At 35.7% G+C, this 14389-nt stretch overlaps 1 protein-coding gene across 4 annotated transcripts in view; it reads left to right on the top strand.

Annotated features, from left to right (window-relative positions):
* SHOC2 (SHOC2 leucine rich repeat scaffold protein) overlaps window positions 1-14389 on the top strand; it is a 96682-nt gene that overhangs the window by 16197 nt on the left and 66096 nt on the right. Inside the window, exon 2 of one of the 4 annotated variants that reach the window (XM_077877643.1) lies at window positions 4320-4484. The exons of 2 other annotated variants lie outside the window; for them this stretch is intronic. The gene's annotated coding sequence lies outside the window, so the exon portion shown is untranslated. Of the gene's footprint in view, window positions 1-4319; window positions 4485-6903; window positions 7034-14389 lie in introns of those variants that run through there. One more of the 4 variants, XM_077877645.1, reaches the window with a different exon arrangement.

Below are 14389 nucleotides of genomic sequence, written 5' to 3'. Positions count from 1 at the left end.
TATTCATACAGTTTTGTTTTATGATCTAACCTGGGACTTTTTTTTTTTTTTTAAATGAGTGTATTTAGCTCATCTATATTTATTCTAGCATTATGCTTATTTCCTCATCTTTTAAGAAAAAGTTAAAGTATATAGAGCAGTGCAGTATAAAGGTGTTAGCATACCTTAGTCCATTTCCTCTCTATCGTTGGGGATTGTAATATTTACCTTATATTCTGCAGCGATGTGTTTTTTTTTTTTCCTCCCCAGTCTAAAGCCAATAATTAAATGGACACTGCGCTCAAAACTTATCCTTTTTTCATGGCTTTTCTTTCTATCCTTTGGATAACTGAATTTTGTCAACTAGTATTTTCTTCAAGAGCAGTTGATAGGAACAGTTTTCTTTGAGTTCTTTCATATTCAATACTATTTAACTGTTGCTATCAACTGCTATTTAACTGAACTGTATTGTTAGACTTGATATAAATTCTTGAGGCAAACTTTTTTCCCTTGACATTCTGATAGGTATTGTACTGGTTTTAGCATTGAGTCCCTCCTTTTTTTCCATTTTTGGGTAGTAATGATTTTGTCTAGGTTCTGCAAGAATTCTATATATCTATTTATGTATTTTTAAAGTATTCTCTAGGCCCAGTGTGGGGCTTGAACTCAGAACCCTGAGACCAAGAGTCACATTCTCTAACAAGAAAAAAGTTGCATGTTCTATGTACCAAGCCAGCCTGGTGTCTCACAAAAATTCTCTTTAATTTACAATAATTTTTTTCTTAGGAAAAGGTGTATCACTTTTCTTGTTTAGTTCTGACTCTCCTGTGTGTCAGTAATGCCAGATGAAGTCTGTGAAAGCTTCAGATGTGCCTTACAAGGGGCTTTGGGCTTGCCCTTATGGCTATGGCATGTACATTTTAGAAAACTGAGCTGTGAGTGTTTTGAGACATGAAGCTGCAAACCTTTCCCTTGCTTGAAATCTTCCAGCATTTCTTTTTACCTTCACTGCATACGGCAGCCGTTCTTATGTATGTGTGGTTAGAGATGTCTTTTGGTTTGGGATGGAGATGTAGATTTTGCTTCTGTTTCTCTTTTTGCTAGTTGTTTTGAGATTTTTCAAGAGGAGAAAGGGTCCACACCATCTTTACATTGCTATTTTCACCAGAAATTATAAAGGCTGTAGGCCTAGTTTTACCGGAATTAAGATCATTTACAAGTATAAGGGATAAAATGTATGCTGATGTAGCGTTCTGAAAGCCAAAAATCATTTATACAGGTTCTTTTTGTTCAACTTTTTAAAAGATTTTTTTTATTTATTCATGAGAGAGAGAGAGACAGAAAGAGGCAGAGAGGCAGAGACATAGGCAGAGGGAGAAACATACTCCCTGTGGGGAGCCCAATGCATGACTCTATCCCCAGACCAGGATCATGCCCTGAACAGAAGGCAGACGCTCAACTGCTGAGCCACTCAGGTGTCCCTTGATCAAATTTTTACAGAAAGATTTTATTTATTTGAGAGAGAGTGCATGAGCAAGAGGAGAGGGAGAGGGAAAAGCAGACTCTTTGCTAAGCAGGGAGCTGGATGTAGGGCTTGATCCTGAGATGCCAGGATCATGACCTGAGACTAAGGCAGATGTTTAACCAACTTAGCCACCCAGGGGCCCTCCATCAAATCTTTTAATTAAAAAAAATCACAGTGTAACATTTGAGTTTGAATATATCACTTAATTTGTATTTATAAAGCCTTGTCATTACAAAGCATCAAGAATGAAACGAAAAACTAATGACTAGAATGCTCATTAGTTCTTTAATTTTGGGTGTTGATACCTTTTACATTGCCTTTGAAAATCAAACTTTATTTTATTTTTTTTTAAGTAGGCTGTATGGCCAATGTGGGACTTGAACTTATGGCCCTCAAATCTCAAATCAGGACTCAAATGTTCTACCAACTGAACCAGCCAAGCATCTCTAAAAATTGAACTTTTTAAATATATATGCACTAGAATTTTAAAATATTGTCTTTTGATGTAATACATTTTAGCTCTGGAATATTCTGGTATTCTGAATGGCATCTTGTTTTTCAAGAGAAATGTCAGTTTATCTTAATGACTCTATTAAAAGAAATATGTTAAAAAAATCTTAATAGCTGGTGGGTAAGCTTTCTTCTGTTTTCTGATTTAAACATAATCTTGTATTCATTTGGCCTTGTTCTGTTTTATCTATCCTTTGTCCATTAGCAAGAGCAGGGGGACTGCTCAAAGAAACCAGGTATTTTTTCCATCATCCCATTCCTTTTGTGTGATGGAATATATTGCTTTCTTAGCCTTAAATACAAATACATTTTCATATTCTCACAGGAAATTTTAATGGCTGCTAGACTATTGGGGATTTCAGTGTTAAGTCTTTGTTACTCCAATTACTGATTACTCCAGTGTTTTTTAAATTTCAAAATTTTAATGATTTTTGTAAAATTCTGACCGTGTTCTAATTTCTTTTGTGCTGAGCTATGTTTATTACTAAATATTTGCACTTACAGCACTTGAAACTCAGATTTTATAGATATTCCTTAAAAAGGCTTTTTGATCCAAATGTATTGGGAAATCTCGTATCATCTATCCTCTCTCATGGAGTACATTATTATTATCAGAAAAGGATAATTTCTGCCATAAAGACAGAATAATTATGTTTGAAAACCTCTCATCCTAACTACAAAGCTGTTTAAAACAAACAAACAAACAAACAAACAAACAAAAAAAAAACAAAGCTGTTTAACCATAGAAGTAGGTGTTGTAGAAATATAGTTTGGGAAATGCTAAGAATGTATTACAGAACATTTTCAGGTAAACATGTTAAGGTATTCCAAAATACCTGTTTGCATGACAATTAGGATTACCTATAGTTATGGGGATCTTACAAGCTTTTAAATATGGATAAATAGTAACTAAATGTCCCAGTTTGTGAACATATGCAACACAATTATGATAGTATTCTTACTATAATTTTAAGGGTTTGTTTTTTGACCTGGACATTTTGTTATAATTGGTTTTCCAGTCTGAAAGTACTTCTCGACTTAGTATGTATTGAACATCCATTATTGGTCCTTGGAACTACTTTTTGCTAAGACTTAGCAAACAGGAGTTTTAGAGCTTTAAGTCACCTATGCGATCATATAGTCCCCTAAACTCATTTTTCAGATTAAAAAACTGAGGCCTTTGTGGGTGGCTCAGTCAGTTGGGTGTCTGATTCTTGGTTTTGGCTCAGGTCATGATCTCAGGGCCATGGGATTGACCCCTTCATCAGGCTCCACCACTGCCCAGAGTCTCCTGGTCTCTCTGCCTGCCCACCCTCTTACTTGCTCTCTCTTAAATCAATCAGTAAAATCTTTTAAAAAGTTAAAAATAAATAAGGACCTCAGTTTTTTTTTTTTTTTTTTTAATTTACTTATTCATGATTGAGAGAGAGAGAGGGAGGCTCCATGCCAGGAGCCCGACCTGGGACCGGATCCCGGGACTCCAGGGTCACACACCAGGGGCCAAAGGCAGGCGCTGAACTGCAGAGCCACCCAGGGATCCCCTCATTTTTTTTTTTTTTTAAGTGTAGCTATATGTTCAAGGTTATGTTGCAATTTATCAAAGAATTTGGAACCCAAACTGTACAGCTCTAGATTTTTTTTTTTTTACTGCATTTTCTTTCAGTATATTACTCTTAATTGCATTCCTTTTGAGATAGACGTCCAGGAGGAGATAGATACATTTAACATAATTTAGGGTGAGATTGAGTTAAATTATAAGGTGGGTCAAATTTAATATAGATAGAACTTCCCAAGTAAGTTTCACATATCTGAATTACTCTTTCTTTTAGTTTAGAGAAAAATAATTTTAAAATAAGCATGTACTTTTAGTATTGCTAATAAGGAATAGTTAGTGCTTGGTTTTTTAGTGTTTTTTTTTTTTTTTTTTTTTTTTAAGATTTACTTATTTAGAGAGCAAGGGTGTGTGCACATAAGTGAATGAGGGGAGGGGCAGAGGAAGAGACTCTTCAAGCAGAGTCCCTGCTGGGGCTCAGACCTGTGACCCATGAGATCATGACCTGAACTGAAATCAGGAGTTGGTTGCTCAACCGATTGAGCCACCCAGGTACCCCTAGTGCTAGTTTTTAGTAATTGGTGCATGGGTCAGATTCTTTTCTAAATTGAGCTGTATCATCACTTCCCTAGTGGTCAGTTATGGAAACAATTACTTTTCTATTAATGGAAAAGTGGACCTAAATAGCTATAGAATTAAACTCTTAACATACGGAGTTTAAATTATAAAATACTTTTTTTTTTTTTTTTTAAGATTTTATTTGACAGCACAAGCAGGGGGAGTGGCAGGCAGAGGGAGAGGGAGAAGCAGACTCCCTACTGAGCCAAGAGCCTGACATGGGGCTCTATCCGAGGAACCTGGGATCGTGACCTGAGCCAAAGGCAGAAGCTTAATGGACTGGGCCACCCAGGCGCCCCAGTAAATATATTCTTTTTGTCATACTTTTCAGCAAGATACCACTTGGTAGAAAATAAGTGAGCTCAAGGTTATGTGAATTCTGCATTAAGATATATAATAACATATTATTGGAAGAAATTTATCTTTTAAATGCCAGAATGTTCTATAAAATACTAGTTTGGCCTATAGAATTAGGTTTTAGATGGGGGAAACCATTTTTTAAAGATATTTAGATTTTCTGTATTTTATTGGTCTTTTTAGCTGACATTTCCTCAAACTGTAGAAAGCAATAATAGCTTTTCAATCTTGTTCTGTGTTAAAATTTTCCTTGATTCATGTGTCTAATCCTCATTATTTACATCACTATTTATATCTATAGTGTATTCTCAGATAATATAGATACGAGTTTTAAGACATCGGTTTTAAATGAATCAGAACTATATTAGTCTTATGATTGCTTTATGATCTGTGTGATCTTTAAGAAGTCACTTGATTGCTCTTGAGCCTCTGTTTCCTTTCCTTATCTGTAAATGGAGATTAAACTGCCTCAGAATTGGTGCAAGAACTTAATGAAATAACAGCTAAAATCACCTAGCACAGTACTTGGCCTGTAATAAATACTCAGTAAATATTATCTGTTGCTGCTCATGATGTTATTGTCAGATTCACACCATACTGTTGGGCAAATAATTTAACTTCCATAAATCTTGGTTAGCTTATCTATTAATGGGAAGACTAGTAACTATGTTGGATGTCTGCTTCACAGGGTTATTTTGGAAATCAAATGTAATCCTGTGATAGTAGTTTATGAACTGTCAACCTATCTGAGCTGAGGTAACAAGTCTTAAACCATTAGGAACCAGACAGGTAAAACCAGATGGAATGGAGATCTGCTTTTTTGGGAGAGTTTAGCTGAAGGCTTGAAGATACACCTGTTTGTCTTCACTACCGGCAAACTGAGGTGCCAGGTGTAGACACATAACTTTCTTTCCAGAATACATAACTGTTTCATCAGTGTCTTCCATAAAAGATCTATCTAGATGAAGATGAAAAATCTGTGGCAGAGTCCAAACTCTTAGCTCACTACCCATTGCCCTTTATGATTTGGTTTCAACATCCATTTCTTTACCTTAATCCTTCCTATTCCTTCCTCCCCTCCCCCTCTCCCTCCCTCCCTTCTTTCCCCACCCCCACCCCTTACATCACTACCAACTTCCATGTCTTCCTGAGGGATAAGCACTTAGATGAACAGTTTGAAATATATTTTTATAATCTTCCGTAAATGTAGCCCTCACATACATTTACAAAATTTCTCCTAACAAACAAACCCCCCAAAATTATATTATGAAGAAGCCACAGTTTTGATAAAGCTTTACTTGAATCATATGCCCAGCAGCTCTCCATGAGATGTCCATTTCTCTGTATCCTTAACCAGCACTCTTTAATATTTTCATTAATTTAATAGATATAACATTGTTTCTCATTGCATTTTTAAATGTTCTTCTAATGATTTGTGAATATATCTTTCTAGATCTTTCATACAGCCAAAGGTAGAACTCAGAATTCATTTAAGCATTTGCTTCAAAATGGAGATATAAATTTGAACTCTGTGAAATCATCTTATTAAAGAATTTATCAAACATTGGTTTAGCATACTATCTTACCTTGTTTTTATCCTCAGATAAAGCTTAGAATCCACTGTTCTGAATTTGATGTTTATCTAAACTTTGTATGTATCCACAAACAGTATGTAATTTTGTATGTGTCAAAGCTTTATACAGATGGAATCATTTTTTATCATTCTGCAGCTTGTAGGTTTCTTTGTCCTTGTCCACTGTTGTTTCTGAGATTTGTCCATGTTGCTTTCTCTAGGTGTAGTCACTGATATTTATCATTGTATATGTAACCTTGCTGCAGTGACTTCTTGTGCAGTTGTATAGAAGTTTTCATACTGTAAATCCCTAGAAGTAGAACTGATGGATTGAATGAGTGGATACAGGCATTTTCGTTCATCAGATTTTTGCCAAATTGCTCTCCATCGTAGCTTTAACAATTGGTGCTTTTTCCAGCAGAGTGTTGAGTTCTCATGGCTTTACATTCTCCAACAAGTTGGTTTTATGAGACTTTTTCAGTTTCTAGCCTAATGGCAATAATATCTCTTCATATTTCTTTAATTACTGGTGATATTGAAGAGTTTTCAAACAATGTTTATTGGCCTTTTGAGAATTTTCTTCTGGAAATTGCATGCTTAACTTTTTATAGCACAGTATTTGTCTTTTTCTTAGCAATTTATTATGTTTCTTAATATTTTCTGGATACACATACTGTTTTAGAAGTATGAGTTACAAAGATCTATTCCTAGTCAGAAGCATGTTCTTTTATATTTTTCTGTTTTGTTTTTTAAAGGTTTATTTATTTGAAAGAGCACGAGTGGGAGGGTTAGAGGGATAAGGAGAGAATCTCTAGCAAACTGCGTTGAGCTGGAGCCTGATTTGGAGCTCAGTCTCATGACCATACCACAACCTGAGGCAAAACCAAGAGTTCAAAGCCCAGCTGACTGCACCACCCAGGTGCCTCTGTTTTATTTCTAATTAACCTTAAAAATTATTAAATGATCATGAAGTTAGAAGTTTGGAGTTCAGTTGAACTCTGAGAGTAAGTTGTCCACCTGATGCTCCATCATTCCTGAATTCTTTGGTGTAGTAATTCTCTTTCTGGCCTGAGGACAACTTCACAGTCTTAAAAAAATTATTTAGAACATCAGAGAGGGCTTCTACATATGGGTTGTATTTATTCATATTTACTATATTAGAAATTCAAGCTAAGAAATTTTAAAAATATCACTTATTTTTGAAAATAAACTCATTACATGTTAACATGAATTTTTTAGGAAAAATAACTACTTTTCATAACAAGTGATTTCGTTTCACATTTTTGAAAGTTTATTTAGTATCTAAATAGATAATGGCTGAATTCTCGTAATTGTTTTTGTCTGTTACAGTATATTATTTTGGCTGAAGAATACGAAGAAAATCAGGCCTCATACAGATACAGAGTTGGAAGGAATATTTTAATAGTCTTTACAGATGGTTGTAGGAATTCACTGATACTGCTTCAGATGACAGTAATTTCTTAAAGTTTAATTGCAATGTAGAATCTAGAACTATATCATTGAACTTTTTCCCCTTTTTATTTAGAAATGATTAGACTCATAGGAAGTTGCAAAAATAGTACTTCACTCAGTTTTCCCTGGTGTTGGCATTTTATATAATTATAGTGCTTTATCAAAACCAGGAGATTGACATTGGTATAATATTGTTAACTTGACTATGGACCTTATTCAGTTTTTTGCCCCCCCCCCCCTTTTTTTAATTTAAAGATTTTATTTGAGTGAAAGAGGGGGAGTGAGAGGGAGGGGGAAAGAATCTCAAGCAGACTCTGCACTGAATGGGGCTCAGGACTCCATCTTATAGCCTTGAGATCATGACCTGACCCAAAATTGAGAGTTTGATGCTTAACTGACTGAGCTATCCAGGTGCCTCAGTTTTTTGCCTTTTTGGGTATTCATTTGGGTCTGTCTCTAATTCTGTGCTTTCAGATCCCATGTATAGATTCATATAACCACAGTCAAGATACAGAATGATTTCATTATGACAAAGAAACTCTACCTCTCCACTTTGTGCTAACATGACAATTATTACTCTGTTCCCCATCTGTATTGTTTTCATCATTTCAAAAATGTTGTATAAATGGAATTACAAAGTGTGTAAGCTTTTGAGATTGACTTTTTTTTTTACTAAGCAACCCCTGAGATCATCCAGGTTGTAATATCAATATTTCATTCCTTTTTGTTGCTGAACAGTGTTACATTGAGTTGAATACCGGAGTTTAACCATTCACCCTCTGAAGGACATCAATTAAGAATTGATACTTTTTTTTCCATTGCAAATAAATATTATGGACATTTGGTGTACAGGTTTTTTTTTTTTTAATCCTGAATTTTCACTTTTCTGAGGTAAATGTGAGAGTGAAATTGCTGGATCGTATATGATACGTATACAGTTAGTTTTATAAGTAACTACTAACCTATTTTTTCAGAGTAGCCATACCCATTTCTGTTTTACCTAATTAGTAATAGCAGACACTGGTTTCTCTGCATCCTTGTTAGCATTTAATATTTACCACTGTGTTCTGATAGGTGTGTAGTGGCAATTCATTGGTTTGTTTGTTTGTTTGTTTGTTTATTTATTTATTTATTTTAAGATTTTATTTATTTATTCATGAGAGACACAGAGAGCGGGAGAGGCAGAGACACAGGCAGAGGGAGAAGCAGGCTCCATGCAGGGAGCCTGACGTGGGACTCTGATCCCGTGGCTCCAGGATCACTCCCTGGGCCGAAGGTGGCGCTAAACCGCTGAGCCACCGGGGCTGCCCAATTCATTGATTTTAATTTGTATTTCCTAATGACCAGTGATGTCCAAAATCTTATTTTTGCCATTATGCCATCTGTATTTCTTCTTTGGTGAAAGGTTTGCATGTATCTTGGCCCATTTTCTAATTGGGTCGTTTGGTTTTTTAAGGTGAGTTTTGAGCGTTCCTTATAGGTTTGCATTTAAGTCAACAAAGTTTGACTATGTGGTTTGCAAATGTTTTCTCCCATAGTTTGTCTTTCCATCCTCTTAACAGGGTTTTTTACAGTGTGAAAGTTTTAAATTTTAATGTGTTGGGATTTTATTTTATTTGTTTTAAGTATTTTATTTATTTATTCATGAGAGACAGAGAGGCAGAGACATAGGCAGAGGGAGAAGCAGGCTCCATGCGAGAAGCCTGATGTGGGACTCGATCCCGGGACTCCAGGATCACGCCCTGAGCTGAAGGCAGATGCTCAACCACTGCACCACTCAGGCATCCCTGTATTGGGATTTTAGTATTTTTCTTTTAAGAATTGTGATTTGATGTTATGCTTATGAAATCTTCATCGGACCCTAGATCTCAAAGATTTTATTTGTTTACCTCTCAGAGTTTTGTAGGTTTACATTTAGTGTTTGTGATTTTGGATTAAACTATTTAATTTTTTTAAAGAGTTTATTTATTCATGAGAGACACATAGAGGCAGAGATGTAGGCAGAGGGAAAAGCAGGCTCCCTGTGGGGAGCCCAATGTGGGACTTGATCCTAGGACCCCGAGATCATGCCCTGAGCCAAAGGCAGATGCTCAACCACTGAGCCATCCAGGTGCCCTAAATTATTTAAGTTTTGAAAAAGATTTTAGAGAGAGTTGGGGCAAGGACAGAGGAAAGAGAGAGTAAGAATCTCAAGCAGACTCCTCACTGAGCTTGGAGCCTGTCATGGGGCTTAGTCCCTTGACCCTGAGATCATGATCTGAGCTGCAATCAAGAGTTGAATGCTTAACCACCTGAGCCACCCAGGCATCTCTTTAATTATTTTTTTTAATTAATTGTATTTTTATACAGTGTGAGATTTTGGTTAAGGTTCTTTTTTCCTTTTTCACTTTTCCTTGTTTGTTTGTTTTTTTGCCCCCCACCAATGGATATCTGATTTTTCTAGTACCATCTAATGAACTTTTTATTCTCTATTAAAATAAAATTCTTTGATCTGTCTTGTACTTTTTTTTTTTTTTTAGATTTTATTTATTCAGAGAGAGAGAGAGGCAGAGACACAGGCACAGGGAAAAGCAGGCTCCATGCAAGGAGCCCGATGTGGGACTCGATCCTGGGACTCCAGGATCATGCCCTGGGCCAAAGGCAGGCGCTAAACCGCTGAGCCACCCAGGGATGCCCCTGTCTTGTATTTTTTTTTTTTTTAATATATTTTTTAAAAATTTTTATTTATTTATGATAGTCACAGAGGGAGAGAGAGAGAGAGAGAGGCAGAGACACAGGCAGAGAGAGAAGCAGGCTCCATGCACCAGGAGCCCGATGTGGGATTCGATCCCGGGTCTCCAGGATCACGCCCTGGGCCAAAGGCAGGCGCCAAACTGCTGCGCCACCCAGGGATCCCCCTGTCTTGTATTTTGAATGGACCTTTTACCCATGTATGGTTTTTTAAATAATCAACTGGAAAATACTGTTTTAACTGAGTTATGCAGATTTTCTAAATGTTGACACATTTTATACAATATTTAAAAATCCCCTTTTGTTAATAATGTCACTTTTTACGAGAAAAGTCTTTAAATATTGAGTAGCTTTTGAAAATCATGGTAGAGGTTACATATTTTTAAAGTCTAATTTTATCATTGGGTACAAGTATATTCAGTGTTCTTTGAAGTGACAGGCTCACTTGGTTAATTTTTCAGAAAAATCTCTGCCACATTCTCAGTCTAAAGGGCTTTAGAGCCTCCTTACCCTGCTCAGGTTTTGACAGTCCATGCTAGGTCACTTCGCTGTAGTTAACACCGTCCTTGGCCTGCTCAGGCTCTGACTTGCTTTGCCCAGGGAATTGGACCCCGTCTCTTGAGACATTCTCATCTGCCTGGTTTCTCATTTTTCTTGTGGTTTCTTCTCTGACCCATAGATTATTTAGGAGTGTGGTTTTTAATTTACATATTTGTAAATATTTAACATTTCCAACATTTCCTTCTGTTGTTGTTTTATTCCATTGTGCTTGGACAGTATGTTTTCCTTTTTATTTATTGAAACTTAAAATTTTATGTTCTACAATGTGGTTTGTCTTAGAGAATGTTTCATGTTCACTTGAGAAGAGTGTGTATATTATGCTGCTGTTGGTGGGGTATTGATAAATTTCTCTTAGGCCTAGTTGGTTTCTAGTGGAATTCAAGTCTTTTCTTGAATTCTAGTTCTTTTCTCCTGTCTAGTTCTGTTATTCAAAGTAGAGTATTGAAGTCACTATTGTTGAATCTTCTCTCATGTCAGTTCTGTCAGTTTTTAATGTACTGTGTGCTCTGTTAAGTGCATATAGGTTTATAATTACTGTATTTTCTATTATAAAATGTTTCAGTAACAATTTTTGTTTTAAAGTCTATTTTATCTGAAATAGTGTCACTTCAGCTCTCTTTTGGTTACTATTGGGATGGTATACCTTTTTCTGACATTTTAATCTGTTCATGTTTTTTAGTCTATAATGTGTCTCTTGTTGACAGTATATAGTTGGATCACCTTATTTTCATCTTTTCTACCAACTTTTGCCTTTTGAGAGTTTAACCCATTCACATTTAATGTAATTATTGGTAAGGTAGAATTTATATCTGACACTTTTCTATGTGTACTTTTTTGTTTTTCTGTTTCTCCATTGCTGTCTTTTGTATTAAATAGATATTTCCTAGACTACTATTTTCTTTGTGATCTTAATGGTTACCCTACAAAATTAACATCTTAAATCATAAGAATCTGGTTCTTATCAATACCAAGTTAATTTCAGTAGTGTAAGAAAACTTTGTGCCTATGTAGCTCCATTTACCCCCTCCATTTTGCTGCTTATTGTCATGCACGTTATATCTTTACACATTGTGTGCCTTTCAACACAGATGTTTATGTATCGCTTTATGCAATTTTCTTTCTTTTTTTTGATGAAGTAGGGAATAGAGCTTCATTTATTTAGTTTTTACTGAAATTCCAGTTAACACATAATATAGTATTAGTTTCAGGTGTACAGTATAGTGATTTAGCACTTCAATACATCACCCTATGAAATTTTCTTTTACATTGAATAGGAGAAAAATACAAGAAATACATTTATACTGCTCTTTATATTATTTTTGTAGTTAATTTTACTGGTGATCTTTATTTCTTCATTTGTATTTTAATTATTGTCTAGTGTTTTTTCTTTCTAAACACTGAAGGAGTTATTTGGTATTTCTTGTAGGGCAGGTCAGCAACAAATTCTTTCAGTTTTGCTTATCTGGGAATGTTTTAAATTCACCCTCATTGAAGAATAGTGTTGGATACAGAATTCTTGATTGACAGTTCTTTTTTATTGCTTTCAGAACTTTGAATATGTCCTCCCACTGCCTCTGGCCTCCTTATTTTCCTATGAGAAATCTGTTAACCATTTTATCTCTTACACAGGATGAATCACTTGCTGCTTTCAAGTTTTTCTTTGTCAGCTTTCGCCATTTAGCAGTTTGGTAATGTAGATTTCAATGTAGCCTGTGTATAGATTACTTTGAATTTATCCTACTTAGAGTTTGTTAAGCTTCTTGGAGGTGTAGATTAATTCATTCCTTCAAAATTGGAAAGGAACTTTTTGGCCATTATTTCTTCTAATATTTCTGTCACTTGTCTCTTCCTGGATCTCCCATTGTATATATGTTGGTTCATTTGATATGGTGTTCCACAGATTTCTGATACTCTGTTTATTTTTCTTCATGTTTTTCTATTCCTCAGGCTGGATAATCTCAATTGATCTATCTTAAAGTTCACTGTTTTTTCTGCCTGCTTATACCTGTTGAACCTTTCTACTTTTTCATTTCAGTTCTTGTTATTTCAACATCAAACAATCTATTTGATTTTTCCTCCAAATATATATTTTTTGTTAAAGATTTTATTTATTTTAGAGAGAGCATGAGAAGAGGGAGGGGCAGAGGGAGAGGGAGAGAGAAAATCCTAAGCAGACTTTGTGTTAAGTGCAGAGCCTGATGTGGGGCTCAATCCTAGGATCCTGAAATCATGATCTGAACCGAAATCAAGAGTTGGACACTTAACTGACTGAGCCTCCAGGAGCCTCACCCCCAAATAATTTTTATCTCTTCATAGTCTGTATTTGGTGAGACGTTCCGTTGAAAAATTACATTTGGACATATTAAATAATGGGCATTTAAATAATATGGACATTTACAAAAAATTGTTTAAAGAACAGTTTTAAATTACAAAATAGGACAGTTGTTGAGATTTTTGCCTTTTCCCCAGGATCTGTTCTTGCTGCTTATTGTGGTGGTTGTTGATTTAGTGACTTCTCTGCACTAATTCTGGCTAACTCAAACTTATGAATGTGTTCATAGCTAAACTATAATTCTTGCACAAGTCCTTCAAGTTGTGTGGCCACTGAAGTCTCACTTGTTTAGCTTAATGGTTAGCTAATGATTGGACAGAAATGTCTTTAAATGCCTGGAACTAATAAATCTTCTAGTCTTTGCCAAAGAACTCTGTTGTTGGGATGTACCTTCAAGCACTCAACCAGGCATCTGACAACTCTGACTAAGCCTTTACTTCCTGCTTATGCAGGGCCCCACAGTTAAAAATAAGGGCTTGGGACATTCTCAGGTTTTTCCTGAGCATATACACAATCTCCAGCATGCATACTGCCTTAAGCATGTACATGAGCTTTTAGATTCCCAGGGATGTGTTGGAATATTTCAAAGTCCCTGTGGTATCTCATTCCTAGTTTGTTTAAGGCTTTTTGATTAGTCTGTTGTTTGGCTCAAATGTTGGCCACCACCTCAAGCCAAGTGAGTATAAAACACTTACCTATAATTGTTTTCAGCAAATCTTTTCCTGGGGAAAATGTCTTTTGCATTGGGCAAGCACTGAATTAGGTCAAATATGAATAGTATTGCAAGTAGACTCTCTGGGAGCTACCAACCAGGGCTAATAGTAATAGTTTGGAGGGATTGAAGCTGTCAGTGGGCTCCAGCTTTGTTTTGCTCCCTCTGGTAGCTGCTAGGCTGCTGGGAATGTGGGCTATAATTTTTCAAGGCTACTATCCATCTGGAGAGCAAGGAATGAGACTAGGACAAGTTAAAATCTAACGAAGCTTGTTCTTTCCTTCCTTCCTTTCAGTTCTTTCCTTCCTTCCTTTCTAAAGGAAACTTTTGGTTAATTTTCAGAGTTCTGATAAAATTAATTACAAATGATTTTGCCAGTTTTCTATTCACTGCTTTTGTAGAGGAGTGAAGTTTTGGAGGTATTCACTGTTATTTTTCTGATGTTATCTCCAGTTGGGCTTTGACAT

Source organism: Canis aureus, chromosome 29, assembly GCF_053574225.1.
Source record: "Canis aureus isolate CA01 chromosome 29, VMU_Caureus_v.1.0, whole genome shotgun sequence".
In the NCBI taxonomy this organism is placed as follows: domain Eukaryota; kingdom Metazoa; phylum Chordata; class Mammalia; order Carnivora; family Canidae; genus Canis; species Canis aureus.
Note: the sequence above shows the minus strand (reverse complement) of the source record. Positions and strands in the feature narration are given on the sequence as shown.